The 15,939-nt window shown below is 36.1% G+C and overlaps 1 protein-coding gene across 4 annotated transcripts in view; it reads left to right on the forward strand.

Moving 5' to 3' along the window:
- Positions 1-12,331: 12,331 nt before the first annotated feature.
- LOC148943538 (deoxyribodipyrimidine photo-lyase-like) overlaps positions 12,332-15,939 on the forward strand; it is a 62,491-nt gene continuing 58,883 nt past the window's right edge. Inside the window, exon 1 of one of the 4 annotated variants that reach the window (XM_089101357.1) lies at positions 12,332-12,454. The gene's annotated coding sequence lies outside the window, so the exon portion shown is untranslated. Of the gene's footprint in view, positions 12,472-15,012; positions 15,159-15,939 lie in introns of those variants that run through there. The other 3 variants (XM_089101358.1, XM_089101361.1, XM_089101360.1) reach the window with 3 other exon arrangements.

Genomic DNA, 15,939 nt, shown 5'->3' on the forward strand with positions numbered 1-15,939 from the left:
AAGAATTTTAGAAAGCAATGGTCTAAGGGTAGCTTTAAAGAGTAATAATACTTTGAGTAGTTTTCTAAATTCTGGGAAGGATCTAACTTCATTGGTGCAACAAAGTGGGATTTATCAGATCCAATGTACTTGTGGAAGCTCATATATGGGACGTACTAATCAGAATTTTGAAATGAGATTATTACAACACAAAGATTCTATTTCTTCGGCTTTAAAGCAAGATTCTAAGTCTGAAGATTTCACTTCAGTCCTTTCGGAACACATTTTCAAGTTTCCAGACCATTTTATTTTGTTTGAGAACGTCTCTTTGATTTCTAGGGATCGGGGTTTAAAGTAAAATTTTAGTGAAATTCTTGAAATAAAGAAAATCTTATTCAAGAATATTGCTTTGGATCGGGATACAGGTGAATATGGGCTGGACTCTATCTATGATAATTTTTTAAAATCTGACAGAGTAAAGTTCAATTCACCCAATGTAGTTGACCTTTGTCCAAATGTGATATCATTGAACGCTAATGAACCGAATCCAAGAAGGTCAAGGAGATTAGCTTCCGCCTTTGCTTTGAAAAGGATTAGAGATTCAAACAATATGTAGAGTTATTTGATTTAGTATATAAACTTTTGTTCTAAATTGTTTTATTTTAGTTTTACCACTGATGACGGTCACTGCATATGTGACCGAAATATATGGTATTTTTGTGAATTTCTATCACTGTTATAAAAAACACTGTCTATTAAAAGGATTTTATCCCTATTTGAACTTTTATTTATCGTCATGGAAAGGCACTGTGGTCTCCGAAATTATCTACGAAATCGATAGGGCAGAAAAAAGGACAAAACAAAAGGTCACGTTAGAAAATTAGAACTGCACTTAAAGAAGCCCTTTCAACTAACAATCAGATGCAGATCCTTAAGGAAGATTCACACCTTCCATTTCAATCTAGATCATTTTAATCAGAAGAAAAAGCCTGAGTATGCACAATACAGCTTATCAGCACATCAGGATAATCCAGAATCATCAAGAATCACAGTTATACGCAACATATATGTAAAAAACTGGCTTGAATTGACTGACTGGTGATATATCTGTCATATACTGACTCGAGTAAATAGAGAACAACAGTACCAGGATTAACTGACAGACAATAAATAAATTAAAGAACATTTTTTTTTTAATTAAAGTAAAAAAGCAAAGCTGAAACTTCAATCGAACAAAAATTATTGATTTGGAGCTTATGCAACACATAAGCTATCTGAAAAATATGTTCAAATGAACTGACTGTGGCACATCTCCAGTTTTCTAATAATGGTGGTTTCCATTGTCCATATTTTAATTCCGATTTAAAGTTACTTTTGAAATGCTTCTGGCTCTTTTTTGAAGTTCTGATTTTTTTTTTACACAATTAAAAATTATTAAATAATAAATTATTAATTATTAATCCGAATAATATTTATAATTTCTGAATCAAAGTTCTTTGGAATTTTTTTTTTTCACAAAACAGTTTTTTTTAGAAAACACGCTTCTAAGATTATGGTAGCTGTGTACCATGGTTCTCTCCACTAAGTTGCTGCTACTTTTGCAGCTTCTCACTCCTCGTTTTTTGTTTAAAACAAGGTTTGATGTAGAAACCCTTTGGCTAAAAAGTTGTCAAGGGTGCTGGAGGGGCCTTGGGCCCTCTTTATGGGTCCAGTCACACAAATTGAACCGTAAGGTTCTTCAGCATGCGAATTGAAAATCCTTCCACGATTCCTTTCAAAAAATGTGAAACATCTCTACCCTTCTTCTGACAACATGGTGTTAGAAAGGACAGGTGGAAGGGGCCACTGATTCACTTCGTGCCTCCAGTCATACAAACTGAAAATCCTGCAGTATTCATAGTAAAATAAAGTGCAACTCGCCTCGCTTTATGCTAAATTGTGACGGAGAGATGTTAGGGGCTGAACAATTCATGAATCTATGCAACACCTTCAACAATATTGACTGAAAATTATTTTGCAAATTCAGGGTAAAAAAGGTGCCACGTGCATGACCTTTTACTAAAAGTTGACAGCACAGTGAGATATAGGGCGGGGGGGGGGGTTGAGAGGCTATGAACTCGATCTGGTTCTTTAATAGTACATATCGAAATTACTTCATGATCCTGTTTCAAACAAGGGGGTAACATGCCTACTTTTCTGCTAAAAATTTGGAAGTGGGAGGGGGCTTGCATGGCTGAACGGCACTCTCCGCTGGTAGATCATTAACAATACGGATTGAAATTCTTCCTATGATTCTGGTTCAAAAAGATACCAAACGCCTATATTTGTCCTAAAAATTTGGGGATGAGAGGGGTGGGCTGTTAGAGCGACTAAAAGCCAACTTTGCACCAACAGTAACACAGATTCTTGATATTTGTGTTATTCTGCTTCAAACAAGGTGCAGTATGTCTACCTTTCTGCTATAAGTTGAAGAAGAGAGGGAGAATTGGAAGGGCCACGGGGACACTCAGTGCCTTCGTTTTTTTTTTAGCTTGGACCAGGAGTAATTTTTTTAGTCATTATTAATTTCAATCATTGTTAGCTTTAGTCATACTTATATGTCAGCTTTTAAAGGATTATTGTTTCCTTTACTATCAGACTTCCTTGCCATGGGCCAACTTTCCAATACTGCTTCTAAGAAATGAGCAAGGGTTCCGATTTCTTTAGTAAATAGAGAACAACGGAAGTCTAGGAAGTAGATGCAACACCATTTCTCTGCCTCAGTTCTAAACGCAAGAAATGAAAATAGCCAAAATCAAAAACAGGTATAACTTGCAAGGAAGATTGGCAATAGTTTCGGATACGTGGGAAAACACTCCTTTGCTAGAACTCTAGGTTTTCTATTAATTATTTTAAGGAAATATTTCGGTGATGTCGTATTTGTGCCTTCGCCCATCTTAAGCTATTTTAGTTTAATTTCAATTTATAACTGTTGTCCGCTTGCTCACCAGCTTGAACAGAGCTTTCCACTCAAAGAAGAATCCAGGCTCGATGAAACAAAAGCTTTGCGGAACAACTTCAGATAGTCTTCTTTGGTATGGATTATATAAATCCACCTCAGCTTCCATACTTTAGAATCTAGGTCAAAGAAAAGCAAATGTGACCGCAGGGAAGAACAAAACTCAGTTTTCTAAAACAGAATACTAAATTCACCGATCTAGGTTATGTCCCTTTCTGACTCTTATTTGAAATTGATAGGGCAGAAAAAAGGACAAAACAAAAGGTCACGTTAGAAAATTAGAACTGCACTTAAAGAAGCCCTTTCAACTAACAATCAGATGCAGATTCTTAAGGAAGATTCACACCTTCCATTTTAATTGAAATTCAAATAATCTCTAGATTTACTTGAAATCCAGTATACAGGTGCATGACATCCAAGATGAGTAAAAACAGGAAAATCTTGACTGCTACCCTTTACAGTTTGGGCTTTAAGTTTCAATGTTCGTAATATCTCCATTATCATGGAGAGTGGTTGGTAAACAAGAATCTTAAGTTTAGGTTCATAACTTTGGGTTTACGTTCGGTTGGTAATATAGTCCGCGTAATTGAGAGGCAAATCTGGGATAAGCCCTTTTTAGGATTGTATAAAAATGATGTCATTTCATTCGTTGATAGATAAGTCTATCTATCATCCGTTCAGTTGTCATTCCTAGGGCAGAACTAAGGTAGATAGTCATAAAATTAAGAGACCTAGTAAAACCTAGTAAAAGACAAACACGGCCCATAAACAAAAAACATAGCCTGAACCTTCCTAAAAATGGTGCCAGATCGAAACAAAAAGTATAACACTTGAATTGCTTGACCGAAAACCCTTTATAGAAAACTTACACCCCCTTGGCTTGTAGAACAAGGAAAATCCCTCGGTTTGAACAACAAGGAAAAGGAAAAGCATTTCTGGCATTGGAATAACCATCAATGTTTCCTTTCTTTTTATTCCGTTTTCTCCTTCTTCGCAGCTACCTGGGCACGGAAACATCATAGAGAAGTGTCTAGGGGCCCGTGTTAAAGGAAGTTGTTACATCTACTGTCTTATGCTATTAATAAAAAACAATATTTCAAAATAAAATTGATTTTTTTGGCAAAAACTACATTCTTGTATACAAAATGATGCACGTCATAACAGTATAACCATTATAGTAAAGAACGAACTCTAGTCTATTGCAACTGAAATGTTAAATTAAAATGCAATTTGTGACAAGAACTAAATCATTAACAAAAACGAATCAATTCACAAAAACTAAAACCAAATCATTACACTTATTTTGGAAAAAAACAATGGCTTTTCTTGTGTGTAATGTATATAAAACAGTTCAATAACAAAATTGACCAAGTAATGTGATAATCAGTCAGTAACAAAAATGAGCTAATAAAAATCATTTTTCATTGCATTTGAATGGTGATGAATATCCTTTGGTAAATAATGAAAGAGATAAAGATAATATTTTATTTGTAAAGGTGATTTTGAAAGTAGACTAAATAAATAATTTCTTAGACCACACTGCTTTTCCATTTACAAAAAATTAAACAAGAAAAACGGGTTTTAATTTCTATAAAGCAGTGAATACAATTTTTTTTCCTTTTTGCTTAAATTAATCCCCCCAGGGCCTGGGAAATAATTAGGCTTATACATTGATAGTTTTTGTTTTTCTTTTTCCCTTTTTAACTGCAAAAATTTTTGGTTTAGTCTTTCCCTAGATAATCTTAGAACATGTTCAAAAGAATTTTTAAAGATTGACATAATTTCTTGGAAATCATTTGTATTAAGAAAATTACAAAGGCTATGTTTAAAAGAATCTATTTCTTTTACAACTTGTGATCTCTGGAAACGTTTATCTTTCAGCACATGGTTTAAGTTTAGTAAATTTAGCTTTCTCGTGTTCTTTTCTTCATTATATGTATTTAAATGATAATTAAGACGGAACGGTTTTGGAATTATTTTATTAACTTTGCACTTTTCTAAAAACTTTTGTTGTGTAATTATATTGGCATGTTTCTTTGCTATATTCAAAACTAATAAAATTGGATTGGTCTTTTGCCACCCATAGGCTAGACGTAATTAATTTCTTAGACCACACTGCTTCTCCATTTACTAAAAATTAAACAAGAGAAACAGGTTTTAATTTCTATAAAGCAGTGAATACAATTCATTATTGTATTCACTGCTTTATAGAAATTAAAACCCGTTTTTCTTGTTTAATTTTTTGTAGACTAAATAAAGAAAAATATACCATTAAAAATATTAGCATTTTCTATTCAAATACGCATCTCCAGATGAGACTAAAAGTCGGATATGCATTTAAAGGACATCTGAAAATAATCTTCAAAATATTTAGCAATAATAAGCTCAGGCAGTGTCAGGTATGTATGTTACCGTGAATGTCCGAAATCGGGGTAATGTCGACATTCACCAGTGAATATTCGAAGTTCCCTTTTCTCTGCTTGGATTCACTTACCTTTGTGAGTCAGCCTTTTCAGTCTTATGCAAGCTATGATGGTAAAAGTTAAAGTTAAAGTTAGGTTAGATTATATTATTTTAGGTTAAGTCAGGTTAGATTAGGTTAGGTTATATTTGGTTCTAAATATCAGAAATGGGTTAAAAACCTAAGCTAACCCAGCCTAACCTCACTTAACCAAAACTAATTTATAACCAAACAAAACCTGTCATCATCAAACCTTGCATTAAATTCAAATAGTTGACTGGCAATGCCGACTAAATCAAAGGAGAAAAAACGGTAGTTCGGACATTCACCGGTGAATGTCGACATCCACCGATTTGCGGACATTCACGGTAACTTGTATACATATTTCCTAAAGTTACGACAATAGCTGCTTTGTAATTATGCAGGACAAATTTTTGATTGTTATCTGAAAACTGTGTAATATTATGAATTTTGATACACAACGATTCTCTTTAGTTTTTACTACACGAAAATTAGATTTCATTGGTATTATATCCCCAAGGAGGAAATTGATTCGTTATTCAAACAGGATTTAGTTTTTCAAGTTTGACACTCAGCCAGTGACGGATCCAGAGGGGGGCGTGCGCCCCCCTAGCGTAGTCTAAAGTAGTGTATATCTACTTAATTAACTCAAGTTTGCCTTAATTAAACTTGCTCCTAACGCAAGTTTATCGGATCAACCTATTTTGCGCCCCCCCTAAAAATTTCTTTTTTGCATCAACCTATTTTGCCCCCCCCCCCCTAAAAAAAAATCCTGTATCCGCCCCTGCACTCAGCTCCCTGAACTGTGTAAAGAGCGTTGAAGCAAAATAAACTACAGGTAAAAAAACAAATGCTATTTAAAATGCCTATAAACACTAGATAACCAACAGAGATATCCTGTAAAATGGATTTGTATCTTGTAAATGGATTTCTGCTAAGAATATAGAGTGTCCAAAGCATGGTTAAACTTTTACCAGATTTAATGATAGCGGATAAAAAGAAACGGTCAATAATCCAACGGAAGCAACTGAAAATGAAAATGGGCAGAGTTATCCATTGTATCGGAAATATAGTATTCTGCAATATTGCAGTATAGAATAATAACATCCTTAGACACGTAATAGTGTAAATTATATCTAGAACAGTTGGAAGCAAGATTAAGGAGAACAATTGTGTCGGGAACAACAGTCTTGGGTGACCAGCCTAGAACAAGACTTGTTGAAAATAATCATTATATTTCAAGAGACGGTGCTACAATTAGACCCCGAAGTCGCGCCGAAAAGTCGGCGGCGTGCCGCCGAAAACAAAACGGCGGCGCACCGCCAAGCTTGTATCAGCGCGCGGACGCCACCGCTGATTCTATAGGTAGTAGCGGCACAAAAACACCACCATTTTTTTCTTTTTTTCTTCTCTCTTTTTTGGTTGTCAATATCGACCTCCGGGCCTCAACCGTCATCCCGGCTAATCTGTTTCTTAAAGATAAATACTGCTCGCCATGTATTACGGTTCGTAGGAAGGAGAAGAAAAAATTTTTCTTGAAACAAAAATTCTACCTTCCACTTAAAAATTCTGTTCATTTTTCTTTCTGATTTTTCGGATGAAAAGAGGTAGGTGAAAGAGCATTAGGCAATTCAGGATGTTATCATAGGCAGCGCAATCGCGCTGCCTAAGTAAAGAACAATGTTGGCACAATGTAGTATTTATTTTTTTTTGTTTTTTTTTCCATACCAGGGCAATTCGTATCGAAGGAGTTGTCGTAGAAACTTCAAAAAGGGCTCATTCGATTGGAAATTGGAATAGCTACTGCACCTTTTAATAGTCGAAAGTGATTGGAAGGCAGCTAACACCCCTTCCACGCCCACCATTTCCCCAAACACATTCAATCAAAATTTTAAGACAGCCATTTTGTTCAGAGTAACTGATTTCCAGTGAGAAAATATGTTTTTTGAGGAGGTTACTCCCCTACAACCCTTAGGGCAAGGGTTTTAAGTTATGCCCTGGGGGTATATAAGAACGATGTTGGCACAATGTATTATTTAACACTTCATACCGAAGAAGTTATTGTAGAAACTTCGAAAGGGCTCATTCAATTAGAAATTGGAGTGGCTTGTGCCCTTTTTAATAGTCGAAAATGATTGGAAGGCAACTAACACCCCTTCCACGCCCACCATTTCCCGAAACACATCCAATAAAAATTTTGAGATAGCCATTTTGTTTAACGTAGTTAAAAGTTCTGGAAATTAGGTCTTAGAGGATGACAACCACCCTCACAGCCCTTAGGGTAAGGGTTTTCATTTATGCCCTGGGGGCATATACGGTGTTAATACAAAGCGCTGTCGTAGAAACTCAAAAAGGGATCATTCGATTGGAAATAGAAAAGCCTAGTGTCCTTTTTAATAATCGCAAGTGGTTGGAAGGCTTGACATTTTTATAGTAGGGATCGATGTGGGTATAATGTATCATTTTTTTTGTTGTTGTTGTTGTTTAGACCAGGGCACTTCGTATCGAAGGAGTTGTCGTAGGAACTTCGAAAAGGGCTCATTCGATTGAAAATAGAAAGGGCTGATGTCCTTTTTAATAGTCGAAAATGATTGAATTGAAACTAATCCCCCAACCCCCCCCCCCCACCCAATTTCCTTTATGTTTAAAAAGTAAATGTTGCTTTAAGATTAAATAAAAATGCACTTTGTTAATGCTAATTCCCAATAAGGCATCTCAGCAGTATCCCAAGGACGACTGAGGGTATTATGTTCAAACTTTCGGGGCTTCTTCGGCTCTTAAAATTTGACCAAATCAAAATAGCGTAAGTGTATCCAAACTATTAAAGAAATTAAACAAATTTTTTTGCAGATGTTATCAACTTTTTCATTTCAGATCAACTAGAGGAGGTATAAAACTAAATTAAACACTACTATTTGAGTCCAGATTTTTAAAAGTGTCTGTGTTGTTGAAAACTGCTGATATTTTTTTTCCAGCATACAAATAGCAGTCTTAAAAAACTTAAAGTCTTAAGAAACGAAAATATTTAAAGTATTATTTTCTTTTTCCCTGAAAAGACTATGTCAATATAAAACGAACAGAAATTAATTTAAAAAAAACTGTTTCCACAAAATCAGTTTTCAAAGAAAAGTAAAGAACTTCATTAAACAAAAAAGATGAGCAAAATTAAAATCAAATAATCTACCAATCGGGAAACTACCACAAATCCGCATCGATAAATAAATGAAACCCAAAACGAACAGAAATTACAATAAATAACCGAGTCAAATTCAAAAGGAGCAGAAATCAACATAAGTTGGGCTCAAAACCCCCATGCCTTCCCAAGGCCAGAACATAATTTGCACTTTACTGAAAAAAATACAAATGAATGTGCTTGTCAGTTTAATAAACATGTGCTAGTATTTAGCAATCAAAATGTTAATTTGATTTGATTTATTAAAGTTCTAAAAGTAAAAACATTTATATTTTTTTAGTAAAGTGCAAATTATGTTCTGGCCTTGGGAAGCCATAGGGGTTTTGAGCCCAACTTATGTTAATTTCTGCTCGTTTTGAGTTTGACTCGGTTATTTATTGTAATTTCTGTTCGTCTTGGGTTTCATTTATTTATCGATGCTGATTTGTGGTAGTTTCCCGCTTGGTAGATTATCTAGAGCTAGTATAGAAATATATCTATAGAAATAAAATGCATTTTTTTGCACACTTAGCAGAGCACACTGAAGTTGAAGTAGCCTTAAACTTTGACTTGAAACGTCATAACTTGACCACTTCTTTCAGAAAAGAATTTTGGAGGGTTATTCCGTGTTGATAAGAAAAGAGGGTAAAGGTGCAGTTTAGTTCCTCCTGTAGTGTAGAGCGCAGGAGCCCTATGGTAAAGATGCAGGTGTGTTCTCCCTTCTAAACACAACTTATTTCAGCAGATACAAAGAAGAAGCCCATTTGCGGCATTCTGTGGGACCCCAATGTCCAATGCTAGTATCAGATCCCACGAGTGGCAGTTTACGCTCGTAAAGTTCTGGCTGTACCAGCTACAGGTGCCCCAGCTAAACGGCTTTTTAGCACGACAGGACTGATCGTGACTGCAAAAAGATCAATGGCTGCAGGCAGAGTGAACAAACTCACTTTTTTTACATCAATTGTAACTGTAGTGATGTAACCGCTGATTTAAAAGTGTGTTAAGCCATGGTATCTTAATTTTATACAATGTTTTTCGATGACGTTATTTGTTTTTTTTTTTCACTTCCTTTTCGTATGTATTTGATGAAAAGGAGATGTTTGAACTTCAAACTTTGAAAGTTATACACACATTAGCCCAAATTATTAACAAGAAAGAAATGACTAAAAACGGGATTTTATAGGAACAATGCGATGTTAAACATAAACACAACATAGGTTTCCCTGGGTCTAGTGGCTAAAAATGAGAATTTTACTTGGTCTGATCGACGGTGAACATAAACACTTTCCGCCCGGCCCAACATATTCCTGTTTTGTCATATTGTTCTTGTATGTTTTTAGCCAACCATTTAAAAATCCTTACTAAAATCGAGGTTGAACGTGCTTGGTGAAGTGGAATTTTTATTATTATTTTTAATCAGAAAAATCGTCGCGCCGTGGCACGCCACCAGTCTAAAATCGGCGGCGCGCCGCCAAAAAAATTTCGAAGCGCCTGGTGGCCCGCCGCCACCGATACTGAATCACACATTCGCCGCCGTCATGTCGGCGTGGCGCGGCTTCGGGGACTAGCTGCAATAAGAAACACATTATGCAATCACTTTTTCAGTCAAAGAGCCTAATAGTTCAATCATAACTACTTCCCTTTTTTGCAATCCAAACAGATCTAGTATAGAGGCTATTCTGCATCTCTTCTTACAGTTTTAAGAGTTTTTTTTGGCAAAACATGCTTCCAGTTTAGACCTTTCCTTCCTTTTTAGCTTCAAAAAAAGAGCTAGAGTAGAATATATTAGTAAAACTGAATCACTTGGAGCTTAATGTATTTCTATATTGCTTTTGTACAATATTTGGTGCCTAGAATAGAAGAATTCTACACTTCTTATAATAACTGAGTCTGGAAAAGGTATTCATTAAATAAAAATTGTGCAGTACAAAAGAACCTCGACTAATTACTTATCAATCTTTTCCATATACTTCCTGAATAACACTTAATCAAATTCAGTAAATAATGGCACTTAATTAGGATCAATGTTTTGGCTTTACATAAATGATTTTTGGGCTCTCTTTGGTTTGGATTGTTGGCTTTACTAGGTGATCAGGGACCACAAAACCTGAAGTTAAGGTTGACTTAGTTTGGGCTTGAGACTGATGGGTTTGGGAAGATGAAGTTGAGGTTGGCTTTGGCTGGGCTTGAGGCTGATGTGCTTTGGAAGATGACATTGAGATTGGCTTTGGTTGGGGTTGAGGGTGATGGGCTTTGGAAAATGAAGTTGAGACTGGCTTTGGTTGGGCTTGAGGATGATGGGGTTTGGAAGATGAAATTGAGGTTGACTTTGGTTGGGCTTCAGACTGAGGTGTTTGGGAAGATAAAGTGGAAGCTGACTTGGGTTGGGATGAAGACAGGGGATTCCGAAAAGGTAGTGGTGAGGCTAACTCGGGTTGAGATACAGAGTGGGAGCTGAAGAGTCTAGAAAGGTTAACATGAGGAAGGTTGGGACCGAGAGGTCTGAGAAGGATAGAGTGAATTAAGTTGAACTGAAGGCTGAACAAATTTGGCGTTAAATTGCATAGAAAACATTTCCATCATCCGCTCTTGATTTTTCAGTGACTGCATCATTGCGGACTCTGCAGTCTTCATGATTTCCATAATTTTCTTTTCTTCATCAGCATTTTCTTTTAATGCTTCTTTAAATGCTTGCACTATATTTTTTTGTTCTTCAACGACAGATACTAGTTTTGCCTTCTTTCTTTGCTGTGCTGCTTTCCCTGGAACTAACAGAGACAAAACTTTGAGAGAAATGAAAAGAAGTTTCAGAACACGAAAACGGTAAAATGTCAGAAAATGATTACGACTCTCAATTACTACTCAGTGACGTAAGTCAGTGACATAGAATGCGTTCAGACCCTGAACTACGGTAGTTGATTTGACTACAGTTAAGTTAACTATAGTTCTAACTACAGTTCAGTTAAAGGCTTTGACAGGTCCGAACGCTCAAAGTTCGTACATGTAGAAGCCTGGGAAAATTCTGCCTGGGACTATTCTGCACCTTTATCGAAAGATGTTATGGATGCACTGAGACACAAGTAGAAAATTAATCTTGGGTTAGGCAAATGAAACTCCCCAAAAATTCTGTGTATTTCCTCGTAAAATTTCCAATCTGTAATGTCTTGACTTCCCCTTCCAGAATCACTTTTTCTGGGCTTTATTTTATTATAGTAGTCCCTCAAATACTGCAGCCTCATTTTAATCTCCACAGGATTCCTTTTTGGGAACAATTGATTTCGACTTGCTAACTCCTTTGCAATGACCATATGAGTTTGAACTTTAGGTCCTATTTTCTTTAGGTCATTAAATTTGTCCTTCCAAATATCAATTAGTGAGAAAGTCTCTTCATTTAACCATTTGGGAGAGTTTTTAGAAGCCTCTTTGTCTTTTTTGGTGAATCTCATGGCTTCTCTTTCAAATTTAGTCCTTACTAGAGTTTCCAGAAAACGGAATAGCCCATCTTCACTATCCATTTTCTGGCATGCCGGCCCATTTATTGGCGTCTTTTTGTGCCATACCCAGAAATGGAAAACTGGGACGGCAGTAGCGGTCTACATTACCCATTTTTCCAGCCCAGTTTTCCGGAAAATGTGGAATGTAGACGCGGCTTTAGAAAGTTTTTTTGTGCTGAGTAGCAAAAATACCAGCAACTCTGTTCAAAAAAGAAGTCGAGGAAACCAGTGTTTGTCGTTGTTATATAATATTTATTATATAACATTGGTTTAACTTCATTTACTCAATATATAGCCTATATTGAGAGGTATCTTACTTTTCATCAGAGGTGTGAAATTTTCATAGGTGACATTTGGTTTAGAAAAATTCTAGTTTAGTTACTTTTTCCTAGTGTATCATGGAAAGAGGTTAGCATAGAAAAAATGAAACTGTCAGGGTTAGCCTAGGCATGGGCGTAGGCAGCATATTGTCTAGGGGGGGCAGTCGATAGTGTGATGGAGGGCCTTTTATCAACTGCTTTTCCAACCATCTGCTTTTTCAGCCATATCTAATGTAAATTTGAAGGTCTAGGGGGGGGGGCAGCTGCTCCCTCCCTACGCCCATGAGCCTAGGTCTAAAGTAGCCTATATCCCATGAAGGCATTGGTCAGTTGAAATTCACCATAAATCAATAAATAGGCTACCTAAGAATAGGCCTAGTCATTACAATTTAACAGTTAGGCCTATAGGCTAATCAGTAAAGGTAATTTTTTTTTTGTAGTCAGCCAATTCTTAAGAGATTACAATATTAGTCTAAAATGAGTGAAATCATTTGACAAGTCCTGAAGTCATCACCTAGGGTAAAATATTACTTCAGCTACTTTTGAATAGGCCTAGCCTATCTTGGTAAAGGGTTAGGTTAGGTTAGGAAAATGAAACTTTCAGGGATGGGCCTACAGGCTAAAGTATGTCCCAGCAAAGTATTTTGAAGTAGCCTATCTACATCCACTCCTTCTTCCTCTAGCTAGAGGGTCTTGACATTTGATGACCTTTAAAAATATGTGTGTTATAGGCCTAATTGTGAAACCTTGTAAAATAGATCTTCTGCTTAAATGAAGTAGACTACAATAAAATTGGTTTCAGCTTCACAACTTTGCTCAATCCCAATCTATAAGGTTTTAAAGATATGCAAATGCATTTCCTAAATTTGTAAAATTTTACTTTAGCTGCATTTGGCTATCTTGGAAAGGAGTTAGGTTAGGAAAATAAAACTTTCAGGGATGAGTTTACAGGCTAAAGTATGTCCTGGGAAGGTATTTTGAAGTGTAAATTTTTGTTGTTCATATTATTAACTTATGAATAAACTAAACATACCCCTTGATGCCTTTATTTATGCATATTATTGACTTACAAATAAATTAAACATACTATTTGATGCCTTTTTTATGCTCTTTCCAAATATAATAATCATTTTTGTCAGAAATGAATTTTACTGCCACCCCTATATATACCAATTTAGGGTATATATATGCACATTAGGGGGGGGGAGGAAAGTTTAAATTTTATTTCTCATGTACATCAGAGAGAAAGTAGAAAGTTTTCCCAACTGACCCCAGTCACTGTATATGTGACAAAATATCTAATATCTCTGTGAATTGGTATATATAAACGGTGGGTGTAAAATTCATTTCCAACAAAAATGATTACAATCTATTTGGAACGATGCATCAAGAGACATGTTGAGATAGCAATGTCTTACCTTAAATTCTGTAAGTCAATAATACAAACAACAAAAAATTTACCTTTTGAAGTACATACCTCCACTCCTTCTCCATAAGAGGGTCCTGAAATTTGTCTATATAACAGGTCTATACCTATTAAGTTTTTGACAAAACAACATTTTACCTTAGTTTTCAGTTTCTCTTTCTCTGGCTTCAGTTTTGAAAATGCATTTCCTGTTATTTGAGTAGAATTTTAAGCCATATCAAGTCCTGAAGTCATCACCTAGGGTAAAATTTTACTTCAGTTACTTTTGAATAGCCTATCTTGGTAAAGGGTTAGGCTAGGTTAGGAAAATGAAACTTTCAGGGATGGGCCTACAGGCTAAAGTATGTCCCAGCAAGGTATTTTGAAGTAGCCTATCTACATCCACTCCTTCATTCCTCTAGCTAGATGGTCATTTGACATTTGATGACCTTTAAAAGTATATGTGTGTTATAATTGTGAAACACTTGTAAAATAGATCATTCTGCTTAAATGAAGTAGACTACAGATAAAATTGTTTTCATCTTCACAACTTGAGCTCAATCCCAATCTATAAATTTTAAAGATATGCAAATGCATTTCCTAAATGTTGTATAAATTTTACTTTGCTGCTTTTGGCTATGCTTGGAAAAGGGTTATGTTAGGAAAATATAAACTACTCAGGATGAGTTTACAGGTCTAAAGTGTTGTCCTTGTGGAATGGTATTTGTGAAGTGTAAATTTTTGTTGTTCATATTATTAACTTATGAATAAACTAAACATACCCCTTGATGCCTTTATTTATGCATATTATTGACTTACAAATAAAGTAAACATGCTTATTCCCCATCACAGCTTTGCTTGCCAACCTATATTTATACTCAACTCAGCGTATCACTGTTTGCCTGTTAAGGTGTGGGAGGAAAGTTTAACCTTACCTCACAGCTTACATCAGAGGGACCACTCGATTGTTGTTACTACTTCATGACTGTCTGATTGTATAGTGTCACAAAGTGTCTAATATGTTTGAAGAATTTCGTTACAGTGGTTCTATTAAGAAGGCACTTGGTACAATTCACTATCATAGCCTATGATCAGGAGACATGTTCAATTGAACATTCATGTCCTTTGTGATGAATAGACTAAGATTATATATCTTGCAGATAGCTTCTAAGAAATCATGGGATTTGGAAGACACTTTCAGTATTCTAACTAGCTTTTGTATTTTTACCAGTGCTGCTCCCAGCATCAATACTTCAGTGGAAACTCCTGATCATGCTTTGGTACTGAGCTCTCATAATCACTGTCAAGGTCTGGATCATTTGATTCTAAACTACTATTACTGTCATTACTGCAGTTAATGTAACCTGTTTCTTCAATGTCATATCTCTTACAATCAGGTCAGGAAAGTCATCTTCTTCAGCAGTATTTACATTACCTTAAATTACCTTAAATCGCATCTTCTAGCGACTAAGGTTGCAGGAACCTGTAGATGTCGCCAGGTAGTATTGACAGGAGTTCGTTGCACAATTCATTAATGGATCATCACATCCTACACGTATACAGGACAGTTGAATATCACACACTAATAGACCCTAGTGGTGGATGCAGGCTCATCCCACTGCGTCCTCCATGGCTTGTTCCTCCAGTCATGGTCAACGCCAGTCTTGAAGCTGTTAACTGAAGCTGCGGAAACAGTTGAATCGCTCAGTGAATTCCACAACGGAACAACGCGATTGGTGAAGAAGTTGTATTTCTCACGCTTTCTGCTGAATCTTTGGCGGAGTTTTATGGGGTTACCTCGCGCTCTGCTAGACTGGTCCTGTTCGAGAATGGGCTTGATAACACTGCTGTTCATCAACTTATATGCCAAAATTACGTCCCCCCTTTTTCTACGGTAGGTCAGAGTTTGCAAATCAAGCTTTTCTAGGCGTTGCTCATATGGGATTTGTTGGTTGGCAAATGGGAGCCTAGTAGCTCTTCTCTGGACTTTTTCAAGCAACTCTGCATCGCATTTAAAGTGGGGGTTTGCAACTGCCATCTCAAACTCAAGATGAGGGCTGACAAGGGCTGTGTAAAGCTTCTTAATGAC

The sequence above is a fragment of the Artemia sp. Qi Xiang Cuo genome, chromosome 15 (genome assembly GCF_049724085.1).
Source record: "Artemia sp. Qi Xiang Cuo chromosome 15, ASM4972408v1, whole genome shotgun sequence".
NCBI lineage: Eukaryota > Metazoa > Arthropoda > Branchiopoda > Anostraca > Artemiidae > Artemia > Artemia sp. Qi Xiang Cuo.